The sequence below is a fragment of the Protopterus annectens genome, chromosome 12.part0 (genome assembly GCF_019279795.1).
Source record: "Protopterus annectens isolate FY-2018-M chromosome 12.part0, PAN1.0, whole genome shotgun sequence".
Classification (NCBI taxonomy): domain Eukaryota; kingdom Metazoa; phylum Chordata; order Ceratodontiformes; family Protopteridae; genus Protopterus; species Protopterus annectens.
In genome coordinates this window covers 1307831655-1307846348 of record NC_056746.1, presented here as the reverse complement: position 1 = coordinate 1307846348, position 14694 = coordinate 1307831655, and positions in this window count along the sequence as shown.

Here is a 14694-nt window from a genome sequence, read left to right as displayed (position 1 = left end):
TATTCCAGGAGGTTTCTAGTTCCCAGGAAGAAGCTGTATTGAAGGCCAATTCTAGACCTGGAGTTTCTCAACACTTTTGTCAAGGTTCTTTCAGGATGTTTTCACTTTCCCTCTGCCTCCTCAAGCTTTTCTGGTATCCCTGGATTTGAAAGATGCTTACCTCTGTATTCCTGTTCACCCTGTTAAGTTTTTACATTTGAGTTTCTTCATCAGTTCTCCGCTATGCCTGTCAGTCTTAATCTCTGAGGGTTTTTGCCAAATGTCTGGCACCTGTTGTAGGCTTCTGTAGACCTCAGGGATTTCAAATATTCCCTGATGTGGATGACTTTTGATTCAAGCACCCTCTCAGCAGCCACTGCTTCAAGATCTGCATTTCACTGTGTGTCTGTACAGTGTTGGGTTTCACCCTCAGTCTGTGTGCGTCACAAAATGTTCCTGGGTTGTAGAATCCAGAGTATTCCAATGTTTGCTTACATACCACCTCCATTCCCTAATTCTAGTCCCTTCTTGTGAGGGAATTTCTGAGCTCTGGGGTTACATGGCATCCAACATTCCTATGGTTTTCTTTGCCAAACTCCACATGAGAATCTCCATGGTATGTCAAGATGGTTTGGCTCCAGCACTTCCATCCTCTGGAGTATCTGGTTCTTTTGCTTCGTCTCAAGCTCTGCTGGTAGGTTTACCAAATTTCCTTGAATCCAGGTTTGACTTCTCAGGGTTCTTTCCTACTCAGTTGTTGTATATGGATGTTTCCAATAAAGGTTGGGAAGCATCCCCCAACAACCTCAGCCCAAGATTTTTTGTTCCATCAACAACTGGCAGACCATATCTAGATAAGGGCTTTACTTCTAGCTTTCCAGGTATTTCACTTCTTTCGAGTTTTGAGTTCTCAACCTTTTTACAGAAAATACCGCAGTCACGTGGTACATCAAACAAGGGGGCACAGTCTTACCTTTACAGGCTGGCTGTTAAGGTTTGGGATTTTGCTGTCCACCATCACTCAGTTCTTCAGATGACTAACATTCCTTCAGAGCAGTCTTTTGGCAGAATCTCTAAGCAGGTCCAGGACAAATGCATGGATTCTTCACTGGGTGGTGTTTCTGGCCATTGTACATTGTTGAGATACTCTAGTAGATCTGTTTGATTTCCCTCTGAACAGACAACTTCCCCAATTCTGTATAAGTGGATGCCATGCTTTTTTTGTAACATAATGTTTCTGTATGCCGGTCATCATCTGCTGTCAAAGGTCCTGTACAAGATCATGTTGGTCAGGCTCCAAATTATGCTGTTGACTCCGTTGTCCCAGGCAGCACTGGTTCCCCCTTGTATTTCATTTGGCAAGGGACAGTCATAAGTTACCTTGTCTTGTGTGTGAAGACCCATCCTGTGAGGTATCTCATTCGAGCTCTTGCCCACCCTTCACTTGACACTTTGGGTGATGAGGTTCTAATTTCTTTTAGACATTGATTTTCTGAGTTTCTGGTTTTGCAGGAGGTCAGAAAGCCCACTAACAGAAAATATTAGACTAAATGGAAGAGCTTTTCTGTTTCTCAAGCATGACCTGACCCTTTATCTGTGGGTATTCCTGGGTCCTTTTCTGTGAGTTGCTTGATTCTAGCTTGGCATATTCATCTAAGTTCATGTGTCAGCCATTTCCACTTGTCTGCCTCTGAATGCACCTCTGGCTTCTAGTTTGTCATTTATATCTGGCCTCAAAGCCTACTCCTCCTCTTCAGGACCTTAGTATTTTTCTTGAAAAATTGACTGCCCTGTTTTGAATCTGCAGATGTCCTATTCATATGCTGCTGTATCCATAACATCAGAGTTTGCCTCTGGTGAACTCTTGTACATCCGGCCATTATACAAAAGTTAAATGCTACCTCTAGGGTGCAAGTCACTTCCCATGTGTCTCTTTGAGGACGTCTGTCCTAAACAGACAGGAATAAAGTGGATGTCAGCATGCACTTTCAAAACTTTTCTGCCACTTGTGTGACTGCCAGCTTTGGTCATTGCTTTCGGAAAAAGTGATTTTGCACCATCCAACTTCAAATAAGTACCCCATAGGGTTTTATTTGCTTGGTACTGCTTTAGGTTCGTGTCAGGAAGAGCAAGTGTAGGTGTGAAAGGCAAATTCCACATAAGGATTCGCATGAGCTCTGCCTGTTTTGCTTAGGCCAAGAACACTTCCACACCACCTGTAGTATTTGTCAGGTTTTTGTCCCCATAACCTGTAGAAGCCACTTAGAGACTCTACCTAGAGAGACTTAAATGGTTAGCTTGTATGGATCCAACATCTGGTTCCTCGGATGAGCCTCCAGTCAAGAAGGTGAAAGTCTAGTTCTGAACTGACTGCTGCGCCCTCCACTGCAGCTGTACCACTCGAGGCCAGTGAAGACCCAGAGTCAGAGCCAGAGTCCTTGGATCTTCCTTTGGCGGATAGCCCGGAGGAAGCAGAACACCCAAGGTCATGTCCCGGAGGGATTCGCAGGCGTCCGATTCGGTCACCATGGGGAACCTAGCCTCATCATAATTTGAGGGTCCAGGTGAGGGGGGGGGGTGTCTGTCGTGTGAGAAGATATAGCCTGTGATGAGTGCCATCTGCTTCTCCTACCCTTCCTCATATCTTATTCTTAATCAGTTGCATAAAAAGTGAAAAAAGACCACCTTTTTTCATCCTCAGTCTAACCCTGCCATCGAACAGCCTCCAAATTGGCAGGCCTTCACCCAAGGCCTTCTAAACACCTTCCTGGCCTTATGTCAGGCCCTGGCTCTGGTCCAGGCCCCTTTGGCCACTAGCCCCAAGACACATGCCCCCTGACTTCTACTCTGGAGAAGATTCATCAGTTGATGAATCCCTCACTTATTCTCAAATTGCTTCCACTCTGAGATATGCTTCCCCAGAGGGAGGAGTCCATTGGCACAGACTCCCCAGTAGAGGACGTCATCTTTGAGACTATTACACAAATGCAAAATGTCTTCAAGTGGGACAGCAGTCAGGTCACAGAGGCCCAAAAGAGATATAAACTACTCCAACTGGAGTCACCTAACCCCTCTGCTGTCCCCCCATATGTCCTGCTTTTTGGGCTGCTTAAAAATCTGATTCGCAGCCCCCTGCACCCAAACACCCAGGTTCTGTAAGGTCCCTGATGAAGCTAAATTTCTGTACAAAGCTCCATGCACAGACCCTTCAGTTATTACTGTGGCTGCTGATAAAACTTCTACATTACTTCCCTCCACCTCTCTACTGCCTTCAGATGGAGTGCAGACTGGAGTGACTGGGAGGAAAAGTATACACCTCTGCCACCTTAGTAAAAGCCATCAAGTACCAGACGCATGGCCAAATACTCTCTGGCTCTGATGGCAGATGTGGTCAAACAATTGGAGCTCCCTGACTCCCCAGCCAAGGCCAAAATATTCACTGTTTAATTCCTGCACCCAAGTAACCAAACACTCTATTATGTGCAGTTGAGCCATAGAAGCTTCATCTGGGGCTGCTGCCTCTGGATCTGTCATAAGGCGATATTGCAGCTCCTCCCTGATGACAAATTTAATCTGGATGCACCTCTAGACAGACGTGTTTGGTACAGGTGCTGCTGACCTCTTCAAGGCCTTCCAAACTAAAGGCAAATGACTGAAATATATTTGTCACCCCAGTCCCACATTTTCAAAGGAATTATCCTGCAAAAACCTTTGTGAGACCCTCAGCTAGGAAATTGCCAGCTAAAACCAGAAAGGACCACAGGAAACAGCCCCCTTCAAGATCTGTTCCCTCCACCCCTTCCATATGGCCCTTTCAGGGTAAGCCTGGTAGCTTGTGACTACCAGGCTGTATACCCAGACACCCCTCAACGTGTGCATCTCCCTGTCCCTCCCTGCTTGGAAGCAGGTCACCCTGGACTGAAGTCCTTTTCCATCATACAGCAGGGATACTTCATGACTCGGGAGGCCAGACCTACTCCTAAAGGCATTCTCAATCCCTCCAAGACCAACTACCATTCCCCCCCAGTCCTACAGGAATTTCTCACTTGGGGTACAATTCAGGAAATTCCTTCACTTGCAAAAGGAAAGATTTTATTTGAGAATTTTCCTTGTCCCCAGAAAGGAAAGGTCCCTGAAGGCCAGTCCTGGATCTCTTACTTCAACACCTTCCTCAGAGTTCCCTCCTTTCAGATGCTTTCTCTAACTACTCTTCTGCCCCTGATCCTTCCACAGGCTGCCTTTGTATCATTGGGTATAAAGGATGCCTACTTACACATCCCTATCCATCCACTTTTCAGAGAGTTCCACTGCTTCTCAGTGGATTCTGCATACTTTCGGTTCTGTGTTTTACCATTTGGTCTCTACGGCCCCCTGGCTCTACTCATGGCCTTTGCCAGGACAAAGGGAATAAAACTTCCCCTACTTCGACAGCCTATTTCAGGCTACATCAAGTACCATGGCCTTACAACACCTGAACTTCATCTCCCTCTTAACAGATCTGGGATCTACAATAAACCTCAAAATCATCCCTGATATCCCCACAGGATCAGGTGTTTCCTGGGATGTCTGATTCTGACAAGGGAGATGATGGCCTGCCTTCCCCCAGAAAAAAAGTGATTCTCATTTCAGGGAAATTCTTCCTCGGTCATCTCAGCCAAGGAATTTCTCAGAATCCTAGGATTCATGGCCTCAACCATCCCTGTGGTACTTCTGGCAAGGCTTCACATGAAGTTCCAGTAGTATTTGCAAACAATCTGGAAGCAACACCTACATCCCCTAGAGATCATGATCCCCATACTTCCATGCCTGGGCAGGGAACTGAGTTGGATTACCCAGATTAAGGAAAATCCTGACCAGCCCTTACAATCACTGCCCCCCAGCCACGATCTCTTCACAGATGCATCAGACAGAGGGTTGGATGCAACCTTAGGAGAATGGAGAGTGAGGAGAACACAGACCCTCACTCAACAGAAAAGACCACTTCAATATCAAGGAAATGAGAGCTTTAATATTGGCCTTGATCAAGGATCAGTTTCTACCAGGCACTCTGAGGTGGTCCACAGACAGTACCATGGTGCTGTAGTACATCAACAAACAGGAGGGCAAGTCCTACCTCCTGTGCAGGCTGGCACTGCAGGCTTGGGAAATTGCCCTGGAAAAATAGATCCTTCTCCAAACTGTACACATCCTTTCTGTAGACAGTGTGATGGCAGACTCATTAAGCACTACCAATACCCTGTCTCACAAGAGAAAGCTGAACAGGAAAGTGTTTCTGGACCTGGTCCATCGATGGGGTATTCAATGTGTGGATCTCTGTCCCCCCTATGAACAGACATCTCCCAACTTTCTGCTCCAGCGCACTACACCCAGAAACATGGACAGTGGATGCAGTCTCAATCCCCTGGAAGGGGATGTACTCTTATGCATTCCCCCTTCCCTCTCGTACAGTGTGTCCTGCTGAAAATTCAGAAGTAATGCCTCAAATCCTGCTGGTGACTCTCTACTTACCAAGGCAACATTGGTTCCCCCTTATTACTACATCTAACCAAGGGCAATCAACACAAGTTACCCCACCGAATGGACCTGCTCACACAGGAGAAGTGAACACTTAGATCCCCAACTGTCCACACTGAACCTTACGCTGTGGGTGATAGCGCACTGATTTCCTTCAGACACCTATACACAGAGGCCATGCTTCAGGTTTTGCAGGAGGCTAGGAAACCAACTACTAGAAGTCTTACCCAAGTGGATGATTTTCTATACGTTTTCAGAAAAACAACTTGCAACTACTTACTGCAGAGCCTCCAGTGCTTTTGTCTTACCTGTGTGATCTAATGAAGTCTGGACTATCCTACTCCTCCATTAAAACCCATTTATCTGTCATCTCAGCATGCCTGCCCCTAGTATCACCTTTGACTTCAAGGTTAGAAGTCCAACTGTTTTTGAAGGGAGGAACTACATCTCAAGCCCCCAAGGAAGCCCATTTCGCCTCCTTGGGATCTAAATTTTGTTAGAAAAAAATTGACTCTCCCACCCTTTGAACCAGCCAAAGATTGCTCCCTCCAACACTGCACTAGGAAAACTATACTCTTGGCCATCACTTCAGCCAGAAGGGTTTTGAAACTCCAGTCCCTTATGGCCTCTCCCATTTCACTGTCTTCCACAAGGACAGGGTATGTTTACGTACCAATCCAACCTTCATGCCTAAAGTTATCAACGAGCTGCCTGTGAACCAGCCTATCAACCTGCCAACCTTTTTCCTCCACTCCAGAAAATGCAGTAGAGAGGATACTTCACTCCTTAGATGTACACAGATAACTCGGATATTTGGCCAAGACCAAATCTATCTGCAAGTCTGACAGGCTCATCTCATACCACCCAAGAACATGGGGCACCCTGTTTCCAAGCAAACCATATCCTCTTGGATATCTAAAACCATCTCCTTCTGTTACACAACCCATGGTAGGTCGATCCCCTCTCCTGTAAAGCAGTGTCCTCCTCAGGGCTTTCTTCAAAGGTTTGGACACAGCTGCTATTCTCGAAGCAGCTACATGGTCCTCTGTACACGCATTTACTAAGCACTACAAATTGGACATAGTTTCTAGAGCCAGAGCAGGATTTGCCAGCGCCATCCTTCATGGGTTTGTGGAAAGTGCTTCTGGTCCTCCACCCTTTTCTTAGGAGCTTTTGCACTCTCCCTGATATGGATAGAGGAGCATATGAATAGAAGGACATAGTATTGTGTAAGAACTTAGCATAACTTTAGATGTCCTTCTCTTCTATATGTTGCTGTATGCTTTCCCACCCAGCCATCCCCCTCACACTTGTCTATCTCCTGGAGAACCCACTCTGTAGCCACTGATTCCGGCAGCAGTCAGTTCTGAAGGTGTGTACTGACGTCCGCTTTATTCCCAATGTCCTTTTACAAGCAAACTCCTCAAATGTGGTACGTCTTGCACACCCTAGCAGTAGCATTTACATTTTGTATAATGGTCGGATGTATGAGAGTTCAACAGAGGCAAACTCCCTGTTATGGATACAGCAGCATATAGAAGAGAAAGACATCTAAAGTTATGGTAAGTTCTTACACAACAATATTTTTCCTCTTCCTTACAACATTGTACTTGGAAGGCTGTATTGTTAATGGCCCTTCTGCCAAAAAGGTCTCTGAATTTAACACTCATGGCAGTTACCTCTGTTGTTTTTTCAGAGGGATGGTGTTTTTGTAACTATCCTTTTATGCCCAAGGTGGTTATTGATTTACCTGTGAATGTTGATCTTTTTTCCCTTCTCTGTAGAATTATTGAGAGGGTTCTTCACAGTTTAGGTAATATCTAAACTTCTCTATGTAAATACAGACAGGACAAAATGTCAGGAAATGAGCAACTTTGATTCCTTTCATTCCAGGAAATTGAGTTAGGCAGCATCTAAGTAAGCTGTCAGATTTCTAAGGCCATTTTTTTTCCTATTTTCATGGCAAGCAGCTTTCTTCTGTTCAAGCCCTACCAGGGTAGTGGCCTCTTCTAGTGCTGTTTTCAAGAGTCCGGATGCCAGATCCATGTTGGAAGCTGATAACCAATTTGTAGTAATTGGTGAAAGTGCATTTCTAGGCCCAGGGTCATCCATGTCTTTAGAGGGCTCTGCTGTGGTTTCCTCCCATACTTTCCAGTAGAATTTTCTACTGTTCCCAAGAGTGAAGAATACTGCAATAGTGATGGACACAATACAATTGTGTAAGATATCTATGTCCAACTTCACTATAGTATTCTGTCCCTCCCTCCTAAACCTGTTTGTTGCTTTCCTTCTGGCTGAGGAATATGTTTTGCAACCTTTCCTCCTCCCCTTCCTGAATATACATGATTATCCTTTAGGTTTGCTGTGGTTCAAGGACTCTCCAGTTCTGAAGATTAGGTACTTGTATGTCACATAATATACCTTACACATTGAGTATACATCTAATGTATGGTGCTTGGAAGGTGTAAAGGCTTTATGCTAGCAGGATATTCGGCTGTCCTGGCAGGATATCCCAAGAGTTGAAGAATGCAACATGGAGAAGTAGGACATCTTCTGTGAGACTTTGCACAACTGCACTATTTTGGAGGGGGTCCTAACCATTTTTTATTCTGTATTTGTGTGTTGGGGGCATGATACATGGGACTATTGGTGGTTTACCTCAAAACCATTTGTTCTTTATTTTCTGTTCTCTGATCCTCAAGAAAAAAGATGTTCATGTTCTTTGTAGCAGAAGCCTATGGATTGTATCCTAAGGATACAGCAGCTAGTCAGCTTCCCAAAGCTTTCATCCTATCCTGTACTGTCATTCTGGCTACTTTATAAGCTGATCATTTTTTTGAGGGAGTTATGTAAGCAGTGACTAAAAATCTTAAGCACTTTTTTGCCACCTCATGCAGATTCATTTGAGGTTCTACAATATCAGCAGTCAACCAGAGGTTTCCTGTCAGAAAAGACCTTGATTTCTCTGTCACCAGAACATGAGCATTTGTTTCATAAAAAAAAAAATGTGAAGAAATTATTCCAGACAAATTGGTGCTAAATATAAAAATGTGTACAACTTTCAGTTCTTGGAAGAAAGTTAGTGCCTCCATACCTGCAGGTGGTGATACCAGTCTTGTGGTACATACACAAGGAAGAATCATTCCTGTCTACTGTGTAGACTGGCCATGAAGGTTTGTGAGCCACAGGAGCAAGGGTGTTCCTGGTGGCCACATGTATTCATTTAATGCAGATTAAACAGATCCCATGAAGGATGTCTTGGATGTATTTCTAGACTTGACTTGGAAATTGTTCACTGGACATAGACCTGCTAACTTCTCATCTGAACATGCAGCTGACATAGGTTTACACCAGGGTAGCAACTCCAGGAGCCTGGAGGAGAAATGCCTTCTCTCTGAATTGGAAAGGTCAGTTCTTGTATGCTTCCCTTCCCATGCCCTTGATAACTAAAGTAGTTTGAAAGAGAAGAGGGCAAAAAGTCTAATTGTTGGCCTTTAGCCAAGGCATCATTGGTTTACTCATCTGTACAGACTTGCAAGAGGAGAGCCTGAATTATTCTCTCCGTTAACGGACCTACTGACAAACCCTTGGGTCTGTGCTGCACCCCAACCTGGCCACATGATCTGACAACCTGGATGATATCTGCCTGATCTCATACAGGCACAAGTATATAGCGATGATGCTGTGTTTTATGACAGGCTATAGAAGATCCAAATCAAGAAACTCTTGCTTTGCAAAGCAGAAGGCTTTTGCAACATGGAGGCTAGAGTGGAGCTGGCCCTGGAATCGGTCAAACCTCTACAAATTGGGTTTAGCTTAAACTTTTTATAAATGTGCTTGATTCTGCTGTTTCAGCTTTTCTGCCCATTGAACCCCTCCCCCTTGTGACCTTGTGTTAATCCTTTAGGGGAGTCCTCCATTTTAAACCTCATAGGCATCAGATTTCTGTACTGTAGACCCCAACTCGGGTTAGAGAAATTATTGTCCTCCCCGGGTCAGGTTTTTGTTTTGGAACATGCTAGTTTGAGTTAATTCAGCCAGATGAGTCTCTGAACTTGGCAAGCCTTCATTTGTTCCTCTTGAGACCATTCTCTCTTCTGTCACTGACTTCACAGTACAGAGCTTTAGTCACTATGTCAGACCCTAATACTGCAGGAGCAATGCCACAAGGGCCACCTTCCATTTTCACTAAGAATTGTCTGTACAGTGTATGCAGATTTAAGTTGAACCCTCCTGTGCATTAATTTTTGGTCAAATATATGCCTGCCTATGTTGGGAAATTAGTTTTCATTATCTCCATTGGTGGTTGTCCTTGTACTCCATGTAAGACGTTCTTTCTATTGACCAAAACATTACACCATATATGGCAGATGTCCTATTCCCATGTTGCAGTATTCTGCATATGGGTTTACTCCTCTAGTCTCGCTTATGTACGGCCAGTATCCAAAAGCATTCTGTCCCTCCAATGTGCGGGAGATGTCTGACGTGGCAGAGTACATGGGCTATAAAGGTGATGGCACACACCAGCCCTCATGACTTTTCAGCTGCTAGTTGTATGCCAGGTGTTTTGCTACCACTGACGTTTGATTCGTTGTATAAAATAAGTACCCTGTTGGGGACCTTTTCACTCCTATAATTTCGTACTGCTTGTTCATGTCATATAGAAAGGGTAAGTGTCGCTGAGGCTGCCAGATCTCTCATAGGGATGCCTATGATGAGTGCCTTTCTGTTTGGGACGGTCGCACAACCATAAGGCCTGCTCTATTTTCCAGGGGTTTGTGCCTAAGACATTATGTAGTCGCTTGCATGAGCTTAATCCTTACCTTGAAAACCAATGTTTGAAGCAGCCTACCTTACGGATGGAGGATTTCTTGGACGTCTCCGCAGAACCGCCAAAAAGAGCCAGGACCTCATGGCCTTCATCTACTGCTGAGCCTCTTCCGAATGATCCCCACCCTGTGGCCGACACTGGCCTGATTCCAGGATCTAGACCCGGATCCACCATTTACTTCTAAGGATGCCACACTATCCTTGGCCAAGAGCACTCTTGTAGAGGCTATTCCGGCACCAGGTTCCGATGTCTGGGAACCTGCATTTTCTGAGGAACAATCTGAACTCGCCAAATCCCTGCAAATCTCTGGTTTCTAGGCAGACTTCCCCTGGATCACTTAAGAGAAGGGAAAAATGAAAACCAATATTTCTCCCACAACAGAAAGCATGACCAATTGGCAGGCTTTCAGTCAAAGCATTTTCAGTGCCTTTATGGCATTGAGGCCTGCCACTGCTGTTACTGATCCCACTTCACTCCTGAGTCCTAGGCCTCAGCCAGCTGAAACAGCTACTAGAAAAGAGGAAGTCCTTTCAGATTCCTCAGAAGAATCACCACGGCTATCTTCTCCCTTGAGAGAAGGATCCCCAGAGGAAGAGTCAGTGGACTCTGACTCCTCAGTTGGACCTGACCTTTGGTGAAACTATTAGCCGGATGAAGGAACACTTTAAATAGAAATCCTCAGAAATGACTGAGGTACAAAAGAGGAATCACTACCTCATTCAAATGCAAACCCCAGCCCATCTGCTGTTCCTCCTATCCTGCCTTTTTAGATGCTTCTTCAGCATCTCTGAACCCTGACTTCCAACCGCCTATCCCATGCAGACCAGACAGGCTTTACAAGGTGCCTGACACTACCAAGCATCTGATTAAGTGCCCACCTGATCCTGCCACTATCAGTCTCTATGGACAAAGCCTCCAAACTCCTACCACCATTCTCCCTGCTGACAGACAGCAAGACCATGAAAAGGTTGGGCAACAAGATATATACTTTGACTACCATAGCCTTCAGAGCCACAAGCTACCAGACTCACATGACCAAGTATGCCTTGTCCCTCTTAAAAGCTGCCACTGAATACCTGGCAGATATTCCAGACTCCCCTACCAAAGCACAACTGTCCTCTCCCCTGGCTTTTTTCCCAGGTCACCAGGGAATAGGACATACAATGCTGCTGAATCCTCAGCCAGGTCATCAGCATCTGCCCTACGCATATACTCTTGGCTTCATGTACAACCCCTGCCAGATTTCAGGGCAAAGCTAATTGATGCTCCTTTGGATAATGCTGCACTCTTTGGCTCTAAAGTAGCATATCTCTTCAGATCTCTGCAGCAAAAAGGCAAAGAAATGCAGGACCTTAAACATTTACTGTTGTCACCAATCCTCAAGTTTCACAAACTATTCAGCAAAAACTCTGTATTAGGAAGCACTCTCATCCTGCTCCTCCTTAAAGGCCTCATAAACCCATAAGGAAACAACCCCCTCCAGCTAGAGCATCACCTCCATCTAGCCAGAGAACTTCCTTTCAGGGCAGGTAGCATCTGACTACCTGCCATACTTGCCCCCCTCCTCCTTTACTGCTGCCTGCTCACTTCTCACTGTTTGGACCCATCTCACTTCAGACAAGTGGGTTCTGTCCATACTGCAAAACGATTTGTGTCCTGGATCTCCCCACCAGTAGGGCAAGCCATGCCATGACCACCTACCCAGTAACTGCACCTCTTGCAACTGCTAGTGCAGACCTTGTTAGTTAGGGTACCATAGAGACAAGTCCCCTCAAATGCAAAAGGAAGAGGATTCTACTCAAGGCTCTTCCTGGTCCCCAGGAAGGATGGACCCTGGAGACCTATTCTAGACCTCTCCTACCTCAACCTTTTGTAAAGGTGCCTACCTTCAAAATGCTGACCCTGCCAGCCCTTTTCCCTCTCATAATTCCAAAAGGATTCCTGGCTACATTAGATATAAAGGGTGCTTATCTCCACATCCCGATCAAACCCACCCACAGGAAATATTTGAGATTCTTGGTGGGTTCCTCTTACTTGCAATTCTCTGCCTTGTCCTCTGGACTTGCCACCGCACCCAGTGTCTTCAAATGCTTGGCACCAGTGCTGGCTTACTGCAGGACAAAGGGAATACAGATATTCCCTTGCCTGGACAACATGCTGCTCCAGGCTGCCAGCCAAGAAACCCTCCAAGAGCACAGCCACTTGGTGGTGACCCTCCAATCACTGGGACTTCAGATAAACCTCCCAAAATCTCATCTTCAACCAACCCAAGACATTGCATTCCTCAGGTGCAGGATCCACTGAGATCTCTTGGAGGTATTCCTACCCCTACAAAAAAGTTCATTGACAGAATATCTCCTCTTGGTCCTTCACTCCACAGAGTTGCCTGCAAGGCAGTGCCTCAAACTTTTGGGCTACATGGCAGCTACAATATCCATGCTTCATTTAGCAAGATTGCACATGAGAAAGCTACAATGGTACCATCGATCAGTTTGGAAGCAACACAACCATCGTCTGGAACACACTGTGGCCCTAATACCTTGCCTAAAAAGGAAATACTATGGTGGTTGGATCAGGTAAATCACATCCCAGGCCTTTATATTCAACCACCTCACCCCATTCGGTTCATGCGCACAGATGCCTCAGACCTGGGGTGGGGAGTCACCCTCTGCCGCTGAAAGGTGCAGGGCTTGTGGTCAAATCACCAGAAATCAGAACACACCAATGCCAGAGAGATGAGTGAAAGGCTTATAGCCCTCCAGGCATTTCTCCCTTTCCTACAATAGGGGCCACTTCTGATATACACAGACACCATCACTGTACTGTGGTATATCAACAAACAGGGATGGACCAAGTCCTACCTGCTCTGCAGACTAGCCCTTTTGGTTTGGGAATTGGCAACCTCACAGGGAATAACCCTGCAGGTGACCTACATTCCCCCCCTCCACAACTCGCAGGAAGATTTGAGTAGAACCAGCACAAACAACCACAAATGGATGCTTCACAGAGATGTCTTACTGGATCTGATCCACAGGTGGGGTATACCTCAAATAGACCTGTTTGCCTCCACCATCAACAAGTAACTTCCTGGCTTGTGCACCAGGACACCAGAACCGCAGGCATTGGCACCAGATGCCTTAATTTCCTGGAAGGGGAAATGTCTATATGCATCCCCACTCATTCAGAAGGTTCTGCTGAAAATACAGCAGGACAACCCAAAACTCTTGTTGGTGACTCCCTACTGGCCCAGACAGCATTGGATGTTCTTCGTGTTTCACTGTTGCAGTCATCACATTTGGGTTATCCCTGCCAGGGAAGCCCTCGGCCGGCCCGAATGCCAGCACCGTGGAGGGACTGAAAACTTTTGCATACTGGCTTGTATGTATGCGAGACTAGAGGAGTAAACCCATATGCAGAATACTGCAACATGGAAGAGAAGGGCATCTATGGATGTTCGTGTTTCACTGTTGCAGTCATCACACTTGGGTTGTCTGCCTGCAGGTAGCCCTCAGTTGGCCCAAATACCAGAGACTTAGTATTTCTGCATTGGATGCTGTCATTCTAGAACTGACGTCAAGTCGTCGGGTATAAAAACAGGCAGCTGATGCCATTACATCAGTCTTTCTTGCCGAGGAGCGCGAAGCAGAAGCAGTTTACAAGTGCCAGTTGGCCACTACCTGAATTTTCATTTTACGAATTGAATAATCTTGAAGTCCTCTAAAGCTAAGTACCCTGTTGGGGATCCTTTTTTCTTGCTCTAACCGATGCCAAAAAAAGTTAACAATAGTCTTGCCTGTGGAAAGCAAATACCTTGGAGATATTCATTCTTACTACATCACCTATTTAGGCCCAGACCACAAGATCCCTAGCTGTCTGTTTTGTGCCTTAACGCCTGAACTATTTGTCATTGGGCTCTGTCGCTAAATTCTTTCACTCTTGATCTCTGTATTCTGAAATGGCTTTGGTAAGCCATCTAACTAACGATATTCTGAAAAAATGTAAGGATAAAGGCAGAGACTGCATAGGTCCAAAACTGGCAATGACGCTTCCATTAAGAGTTGCCAGTCCGCCGGTACTCAGTGAGGTGCTTTCACAGCCCCTGATGGCCACTTCAGTGGATTCGCAGGCCTCTACTGAGACCCATTCAGAGTCTAGTATGCCAAGTGATGCTTCGGCTATGGAATCTCGGAGGTCTCTACCTTGGATGGGTCCAGAGCCACTGTGCAGGCACTGGCTTCTGAGGCAGTTCTACGCTCAACTGATGTTCGAAACAGATTACTTTATTTTTAACCAAAACTGCCAAGTTTCTTAGACCCAGAGTATGCACTACGCCTAGAAAACTGATGACCAAAGCACATGCTCATGCTCAC